Source organism: Heloderma suspectum, chromosome 2 (genome assembly GCF_057233095.1).
Source record: "Heloderma suspectum isolate Gila_16-S chromosome 2, 16-S_ref, whole genome shotgun sequence".
Lineage (NCBI taxonomy): Eukaryota > Metazoa > Chordata > Lepidosauria > Squamata > Helodermatidae > Heloderma > Heloderma suspectum.
In genome coordinates, this window is record NC_139459.1 from 181,214,715 (window position 1) to 181,223,838 (window position 9,124).

Below are 9,124 nucleotides of genomic sequence, written 5' to 3' on the forward strand. Positions count from 1 at the left end.
CCAAAGTTTCAGGCAGGATTCTTTCGTAGCACTACTTGGAGATGCTGGGGATTGAACCTGGAACCTACTGCATGCCAAGCATGTGCTCTACTAATGAGCTACAGCCCTTCCTATTGCTGGATAATGTCAACTGACAAACAAAACAGCCCCAGATTTGTTTCTCTGCAACCATGTGAACCCTCTTCTCAAAGACTTGAGTGAGGAGAAAATCCAACCCTCTTGTCTGTTTGTATAAAGTCAAATACAGTTCAGAACTTCTCTTGCCCACCGAAGAGAATTCTCTTTAAGAATTCCCAAAGATATGCTCTGGGTGGAATAAAGAAGAGAAAGAAAGAACAGAATAGGGGAGGGAAGAAGAAAAGAAGAATGGTGATTGGAAGTGTGCACGGGGGTGGGGGGTAGAGAGAATTCCCTAAGCCAAGTGGCTCCTTTCAGAGAGGTAGTAACTTCAGAGGAATTTAGGAGGCTGTGCAGGGTTTGCAAGGATTGCACGTACCTAAATGAACTTTATGGGGTGAGGTGGCTGAGGGCTTTTTCTAGGTTTTTTAAAACTGCAGAACCTATTTAAAAGCCCCAGCAGTTTCTTGATCATGACGCCACATAGTCCTAACCCTCCCTTTGGGATTATTTGGGTCCTACAACTGTTTAGAAGAAATTAAAGCGGAGGGGGAGAAAGAAGTCTGTGGAGGCTGATTGGATCCTTTGCTGTAATGAAGCTACTAAAATTCTGCAGAAGCCAAAGGTTCCAGTTTGGGGCAGTAAAATCAGATGCTGTGTGAAATATCAGTATTTCACATGGAGCTCTTTCTTCCCTTTCTTCTCCTTCTTCAAACTTTCATTGCAGGCAAGCTCCCAACAGCGGGCATGTAAGAGCAGAAAATAAAAGTAGGGGGAGAGTTTTTTTGCACCTCAAAAAAACCCTACACCAGAGATTAGGGATGGTGACCTCCTAATGGTCACCTTAAACACCTTCTGATTAGGATTTCTAATCCCCTGGGTGACTTGACAGTCTTTACATTTTGTTTTAGACTTTGAGAAAAGGAAACTTTACGCATGGCTAGTGCAAATGCCACTGGACCTAACTGTCTGAAATTTGGTAGGTTCAGTCAGCTCCATAGGGCCTGCTAGGTCCCCAAATTCCATGAATTTATGTGGAATCACAAAAAAATTATAGCTCTTTACTTTGATAGATTTTCTTGGAAAAAGCAAATTTTACCTGTGGCTAGCACAAAATCCACTAGACCTAACTGCCTGAAATTTGGCATATTCAATTAGCTCCATGGGGGCTATGAAGCCCCCAAATGTCATGTATTTATCATGCAAACTAAAAAAAAGTTATGGCTGTTTTTGTTTTCCAAGGCAAGTCAATGGGAAAATGTGAAAAAATGGCAATTAGGACTGCTCAAAAAGATCTGGGGCCCGTGCCCTAGTGAGCCTATCATTACGACACCCCTGGGTACAAGACCCATCCTGGTGAGAATTCACTCTATTCACTAAGGCAGCCCTGCAAATATGTCCACAAAAATTAGTAGCCCAGAAAATGTTTTACTAGTCTGCTGTCCCACATGTTGGCCATTTGTGACACACTGATAGCCTAAACGGAGGGAGAGGAAACCCTGTCCCCATTTATGAAAGTTCCCCTGCCTGGTCACCTGGGGGAAATTCTTTCCTTCCACAGGAAGCTATCTTCAAAACTTGCAGTCATGAACGATGCCTACCTAAAGGCTGGGACCAGGAGAGGTTTCTGATCTCTCTCTCCCTTGACAATGCTTCAACACCAGTCAGGGGTCTGGACTCATGTTTACCAAATTCGGGAGGAGAGTCACAAGGAGAATTGGGCTGACAGGAGAAGGGTTAAAACATGCCCTTCCCAAGGGATCTCAGCAACAGGGATGATTTTCCTTCACAGAAGCATTCTCAGTTTGGAACAGGAATACATATATTGTGAAGTCTGTTTTGTGGCAAAAACATATGTGGAGAGTTTATTCTGCAATATTGGGTTGCAGATCAAGTGGCTTTTAAAAAACTGAATCACCATGAGAAACAATAGCACAAAGTGCAGGTAGGCTGGGGCCTGACCTGAGACAGCGTTCCAGGACTCGACCAGGAAATGAAAATGAATAAGGATTCTGGTACCATTTCTTTAAGGAAACTGGCTTTTTAAAATGTCCATGGCTTACAGGAGAAAAATCAAAAGGTCCTCAAAGGCCTCATGAAAAGAGAAGAACACATCTGGTACTTCACTTTGGTTAGAACCTCTGATAGTCAAGCTTCTCTCCCCAGACGCCTCCCCCACCCCCCCAGGCATTAAAACTGAAGACTTTACGGTGCTGAACCTCTCTCAGGTCAATGACTGAATACAATTTCGGAGAAGCTCTTGGGGGCTGCATTCCAATGGTGGGTAGGGTTGAAGGCAAAGCGGGCAGGGCCAAACTACAAAAAATACCAGCATATTTTAGCTTAAAGCTCTTTGTACCAGTAAACAAGCCTCAGGAGAGGCATTTCACTTTTTAGAATGGGGAAAAACTGTACAAAAGCCAGAACACCACCACACAATCAGTGATTGGGGGAACAGGGGTGGGTCCAAGGGATGGGGGTATGCCCATGTGGGGAACTCTGGAGGGCTGGATTGGGATGCTGGGAGGGCCAGAATTGGCTCCTAGCCCTGGGGTCTACAGTGTGCGTATAACCATCCAGGAAACCAGTTTACTGTACTTGCAGAGCGGTGAGAAGCTCTCTTGCCACACTTCTGAACCTGATCTGGATCCAGGGAAGGAGCAGAAATGGTAGGATCCCCTCTCGCCCTGTTAAGATAGGGGCCAAGTAAGATCATCACAGGAGATGCATGAACAGCTTCCTGATGGCACCACAGGTGGAAACACTGCTTGGGAATTGGGGCAGGGGGACAAATTTGAGGGGACAAGCCCCTGGGAAAAGAAACGGTCAATCACCTCCTGCCTTGCTTCACCTCCCCCACTGTCAGGAATGAATCTGAGCACATGGAGATGTCTGGCAGCTCAGATTCAGAAGGGGAACAACCAGAACAGGGGGAGGCACCCTCCCTAGTGAGCTCAGATATGGGAAGACTTTCTTCTCAAGACCTTGACACACAGATGGCTCAGTCTGAACGGCCCCCCCTTTCCTCCACCATGAGAACCCAGGGTTCTGAAGAGGAGGAGGAGGAGAGCGAGGGGCGTCACTTGAGGGATGCTAGGGTCTGTCACAGAACGAAGCAGGAAAAGTTAGAGCCAGGGCCCAGATGCTCCACCAGGTTGGCCACTCGTGAAAGCCTATGTAGGAGGGAGCCACCGTAATGGAGGGGCATCCCTACGAAGCTAGTCTGGCCGAAAAGTTCTTGCCTAGACTGCTGGCAACTTCTCTAACTTCCACTTCAGCTCCTCTATTGATATTCATAGATGCGTGGATTAGCTGTTTCATCACAGTCTGAGAGTTTCCTAAAATCTGCATTTGTAAAGAAGCTAGACATTAACTAATAAAGTAGTGTAGCCCAAAGCCTTGTTTCCTGGAGTGTGTTGATTGCGAAGGGGGAGGAAAAAGGAATGTGACACCCACCCCATTTCCCTGCTCAAACTGGCAGCCGCCTGCAGCTGCTTTTCATTTTGAAAGAACAACCATCAGGAGACTGGAATGTGCATCTCCTGTCTAATATATAGTTTGGCCCAGAGACATCCACTTACCAACCAGTTAAATGTACCCCATGGAAAGTTACCACTTGGTAAACCATACTTATTTTATTCACACATTCACTAGTGCAGTTACGATCAATACTTCACCCATAAAAATGCAGCATTTTATGAGTGGAAAAATTTGGTGAGGGGGTGGTATTGAGAGGAAATCATGGTGTTATAGGTGTCCTGTGTTAAAATTATCCTGCATACGTGCCTTTCCACTCGTTCCCCAAACAAGCCTTCCCAAGAGATTCAAGCAGAACGTTTGTTCAATCTAACCACGCAGACTTGAGAATTTGTCCTCCTTCCCAGCTATTTTTAGCAACCTTTTCCTTAATATTTATTTCCCAAATATTTGTTAACCTCCTTCTACTAGGCTTTTGCTTCAAGAGAGGATACTGAGTGTTACCATGACACAATAGCACAATAATGTTAATGCATCAGGAAAGCGGCTCAGAAAAGATTCTTCATACATGCAATACCATGCCATTGCAGTAAGAGTGGCTATTAGAGAATTGGGTCTGAGCTGTGGAGACCTCTGTTCAGCCATAAAGCTCACTCGTTGGGCAGTTCCCATCCATTTCAATGGGGCTTGCACAAGCAAACTTCCTGCAGCCTATCCCCATGAAGATGCTGTATGATGTGTTTCTGTTTAAATCTGCATTTTCAATTATTTGGGTTTGCTTCTCTGGCAGCAGACGGTAGCCAGTAAACTGATGTATACATTAAAAAAAATACTTGCACAGGCCAAACGACACCTGCAACTTCATTAGTTTGGAGTTCGGTGGGCAGTCCCATGGGTAGAATGAACGTCATGAAATGCATAGATGCAGGACAGTGAATGGGTGGAGGCTTGCTCCCCGCCATTGTCCTGCTCATGGGCTCAGTGAGGTATAATGGACGAAAATGAGTTACTTCCAAGTAGGCATGATTAGCAAACACTTCCCTTCATGTCCACCCTCCCTCGGTGGGAGTAAGGGTAAACTGGGGAGATCAGTTTTAAAAAATCATCAAAAGTTCTGCAGACCTTTGCTCTTTGGTTGCGCACACAGCAGGCTTGCTCCCTGCCCCTGTCCTCCTTTCCGTGCTCAGTGAAGTGCAATGGAGGGGAATGAGATACAGAGATACACATTTCCAAACCCTCAATGGTCAGCGGGAAGGCTAGGGGGGAGAGGGGGAAGGCATTGCAGGAATGAGTGAAAAACTATTCTCTGTGCTGGGTGGGGGGAGCATCAATGTTTCCTTCACTTTTTTTGCCATTCAGTAAGCCATTGGAGGTGCAATAGGATGCGGCTGCTGCTGCATGGAGAGTTTTTTGTTTACAAAGGGAACACAAAAGCAACCTGCTGAGTTTCTCTGGAGTAAAAAAAATGTGATTTACTTCTGAGTAGACATGGTTACCCATGCCAGTTCATTGTTCCTTGAGGCAAAGAAATTAAAAAGGAGAAAGGAGAGAACCGCCCTCATTCATATTCGAAGGGACATACCAATTTCCAACACCACAACCACCCCTCCCACAATGGTCAGCTGTAGGGAGAAGCTGAAGGTTAACTCTTTCCATTCCCTCACTCTCCCATAAGAGCGGAGATTTCAAACCATAGGCTTGCACTTTGCCCTTTTCCCTGCTCCTGCACCCACCCCTTGTCTCTGCTCCCCTCTGCTCCTTACATCTGAGAAGACATGTTTACAAAGCCCAAATCATTCGCTCCCATGCACATCTGAAAAAGCACTTATGAGTGCAGCTTTCCTTCCTCCCCTCTGATCTTTTCATCTGTAAGCCTGGGAGAAGGGCTTCCCACCCCTTCTCTCTGCTTCTTACTTCTGAGTAGACATGTTTAGCCAACACCTCTTTCTCAGCGATTAGCCAATTAGCAGCTTGCTACCTGCCTCCATCTTCCTTGCCACTAATGGATGTGGCGGGAAAAGAAACAAAAGAAAAGGGACAGCCCACGTGCAGTGATGCAACATCAAAACACCATCCCCCAAGCATATGTAGTAAGTTGCATTTAATTCAGGGACACTCCACTGGAACCACGGGGAAGCCAGGTTAAAAGAAAAATGTGACACAAAATGCCTTTGCAAAAAATGCAGGTTTTCATCTGGAAAGGTTGGATTTGCTGCGGACTGGCAACAACCTCAGATGACATGGATGACTGTAAGCTACAGTAGCACCAGGGTAAATCTCCCGATTGTAGCCTATGTTAATGTACTGAGAGGGCCATTGGATTTTTCCATCTCAGGTACGAAAATATCTTGGGCTGGTCCTGAATTGCACAGTAAAATATAGCACAATGGGCTGCTAACTGACCATTCCTTTTGTTAGATAGATTGCTGGTTAATAGTCCAGATTGGTCAGTTGGTGACAGTTAGGCGACAGTTTCCTGATAGGGGGGACACCGCTGTGTATCTGAATGATATCCCCAGTTGACACCTCTCTCTTTAGTTAGTGGGAGGACACAGAGGGTGTGTGCGTATGTGTAGAAGCAGCAGTTTGCCTTTATCTGTTTGAAACTGCAGAGCAGTGAGTTGGCTGAAGGCACTTTCAGAGCACAGATCCTCTTTCTCTGTGGATTCGATGCAAAGTAGTGGATCTGATGCCTTGCAAGAGGGGCTCTTTGCCTCTACTTATGCTCAGCTTGTACATTTGTAAATAAAGTAAATATCACAAAAACACCATGAGTCTCCAAGTGTTCCCTCCTCCAAAGGAAACCAAACTGAACAAGCCAAGGCTCACCATTCAGGAAAGGGGGGGAGAGTGCAAACAATATGTACAAACTCCTGTGTAAAGCTTAAATATATATACAAGATAAGCACCTTGACCAGGCACAACAGCAGTAATAGGAGACAGGATATGCAAGCTGCAGGTGTTGTACAAACAATTGCACCTGAATGGCCATTTGACCCCACTGATTACAATTTTTTCCACTATAGGCATGTATATTCTATATGGACCTGCTAAGTAAGGATAGCACTTTGTGCATCTAATGAAGTGGGCTCACATTTACAAAGCCTGATGCTACAATAAATTAAGTCTTCAAGATGGTACACGATTCTCTGTTGCTTGAGCTGCAACTGACTAACACAACTACCCCCTCCGATAATATCTCTATGTGATGTTATTATTTTAGAACACTTTCTTTTTAAGTACAGGTAAGAGAAAGATACGCAGAAGGTGACAAAAGAATGGATGTCTGAGCTCCTGGAAAGCAAAAAAAAAAAAAGTGTTTTGGCCATTACTAAAGGTGAGCAGAAGGGAAGAACCACCATGAACATCTGGAGAGAACAGAGTCCCCACAGTGTATGGGCTGGTTTGCATGATCAAATAAGCACCCGTGGCTTATTTAAGCCATGGTGGGCTGCATCACATGCCAGCACCATTATGAATATTCAAGCTGCGGCCATGGCACGTTGTGTCGTCTGAACACAGGCGGCGGGGGTTGTGCAAGGTTTGTTTAACCCCGTTCATAACCTATAGCCTGTTCTAGAGTTATATGAGGGTTGTTCAACCCTCGCACAACCCCTGCTGTCCAGCGTCCGACAACACAACAAACCACAGCCATGGCTTGAATATTCAAAAACCACCGGCACACATTGCGGCTCACCATGGCTTAAACAAGCCATGGTGGCCCACCATGACCATGTGAACTCTTTGCACAGCCTGGAGTGTGTCATAGGCCTTTAACCTGAGGTCTCAGGAATTCTCCATCATTTCTCCAATATTACTTAGCACCAGACAGAACGGAAAATGTGGAATGTCAGAGGCCGTCCAGGACACAAAAGATTTTGATTTACTCATAGGTCATAGATGATGTCAGCATCCTGACCATGGGAATGGATAATACACATTACTCACTAGATGCTATTAATTTTCTGACAGCAAGCAGGGAAATCTCTCTTCACTTCCAGAAAAACCCTTAAACAGCTAGTACAATGGTGCCTCTGCAGAATCTTTCCCTACATAAACAAGAAATGGAGTTAGTTGCGTCCACAGTGGCAAAAAAAGAAGAAGGATCCAAATGCGCACAGAACCTAATCTGTACTTTTTCTTTGTAGGTATGTACCAGTTTCCTCTGGTGTACACACAACTTGCAACTTAATCAGTGGGTTTATCTCCCAAGGAATTGCACCAGTTTGGCTGGCTGAATGCCAGTTTCCTTACTGTGATACCTTATTCTACAAGAACTTTGTTATATTTGGCTCCTGCTCTTGCATAAGCTCCATGTGTTTCTCCAGTCTGGCTTCTTGTTGACTTCCTAAGCCAGGCACCTGCCTCTTTGCCCTGCTTCTAGCCCTGCTTCTTATTCCTGAATCTGCAGTCTCAACACAGATCCCTGGAGCCAGCCATTTTACCATACTAGGAGGAAGAGGGGAAAGTTTTAGAAAAGCAGGGCATGTCTACCCAGAACTTTTTATTTAATTTCTTGACTGCATTTGTATACTGCCCAATAGCCAAAGCTCTGTGGAGAGTTCACAAAATAAGGTTAAGACCACAAAATATACACATATAATAAAATATAATAAAATTAAAAATGAATTAAAACAGACACAGAATAAAACCAACAGCAGAGGACAAAAGCAGTGTGAGGATCGAAAAACACATTTTTAAACCGAACGGCTAAAAAACCTCAGAGAATGAAGAGGTCTTCACCTGGTGCAGAAAAGACTACAATGTAAGCGCCAGGTGACCCCTTTGAGGAGGGCAGCCTGTAACTGGGGTGCCACTACTGAAAAGGCCCTCTCAGATGTAACTTATGAGAGTACCTCATCATTGCTTAGGATAATAAGCATGCCCTCCTCTGGATGCAGCAAAGTTGTTTAGACCTATAGCAAAGGTTGTAGGGTGGCCAGATGCAAACCGAGGACTCCTATACCTTCAGTATTGGGTGGATCAACAAATTTAGTCAGGTGCATTCTGTCGTGCATAGCAGCATCTGCTGAAATTCCCTCTTGTGCACAACTAAGAAAAGGTACAGAAGGCCTGTCCTCCTTTACATCTGGTCACTTGGCCTAGATAATAGAAGACAAGGACACTGCAGGACATATCTATCAAGTTGGTTTGCTTGCGTGCTGGCCCTAAATGCCCTGATCCTGAAGGACTATCGCCTCTCCACTTTAGGCAGGGTGGTGTTCATTCCATGCAAATGCTGTCCAAATACAAAATTTGGTTTCAGGTGCAGAATTCAGCAGCATAAAAATGTTCACTAAAAAAAAACAGGTTTCGAAGACAGGCTTGAATATGAGGTCACTGCTTGAGGAAGTCACAGAAGCCAGTAGGATGGGTGGGTACTCTGTAGAAATTGCAATGGTTGTGGGAGGAAGCCGAGTACCCTGAGTAGCTCCATTTGAATAAAACAGCGAGTACCCTGAGTAGCTCCATTTGAATAAAACAGCGGAGGCACCATAAACATTATGCAAATATATGTAAAGTGGCTTAC

At 45.0% G+C, this 9,124-nt stretch overlaps 1 protein-coding gene across 12 annotated transcripts in view; it reads right to left on the minus strand.

Moving 5' to 3' along the window:
• The window catches only part of STAT6 (signal transducer and activator of transcription 6), a 91,267-nt gene that overhangs the window by 53,924 nt on the left and 28,219 nt on the right, over window positions 1-9,124 (minus strand). For 4 of the 12 annotated variants that reach the window (XM_084836591.1, XM_084836586.1, XM_084836585.1 and 1 more), the window contains one exon: window positions 7,543-7,643. The exons of the other annotated variants lie outside the window; for them this stretch is intronic. The gene's annotated coding sequence lies outside the window, so the exon portion shown is untranslated. The remainder of the gene's footprint in view (window positions 1-7,542; window positions 7,644-9,124) is intronic. 12 annotated transcript variants of the gene reach the window in all.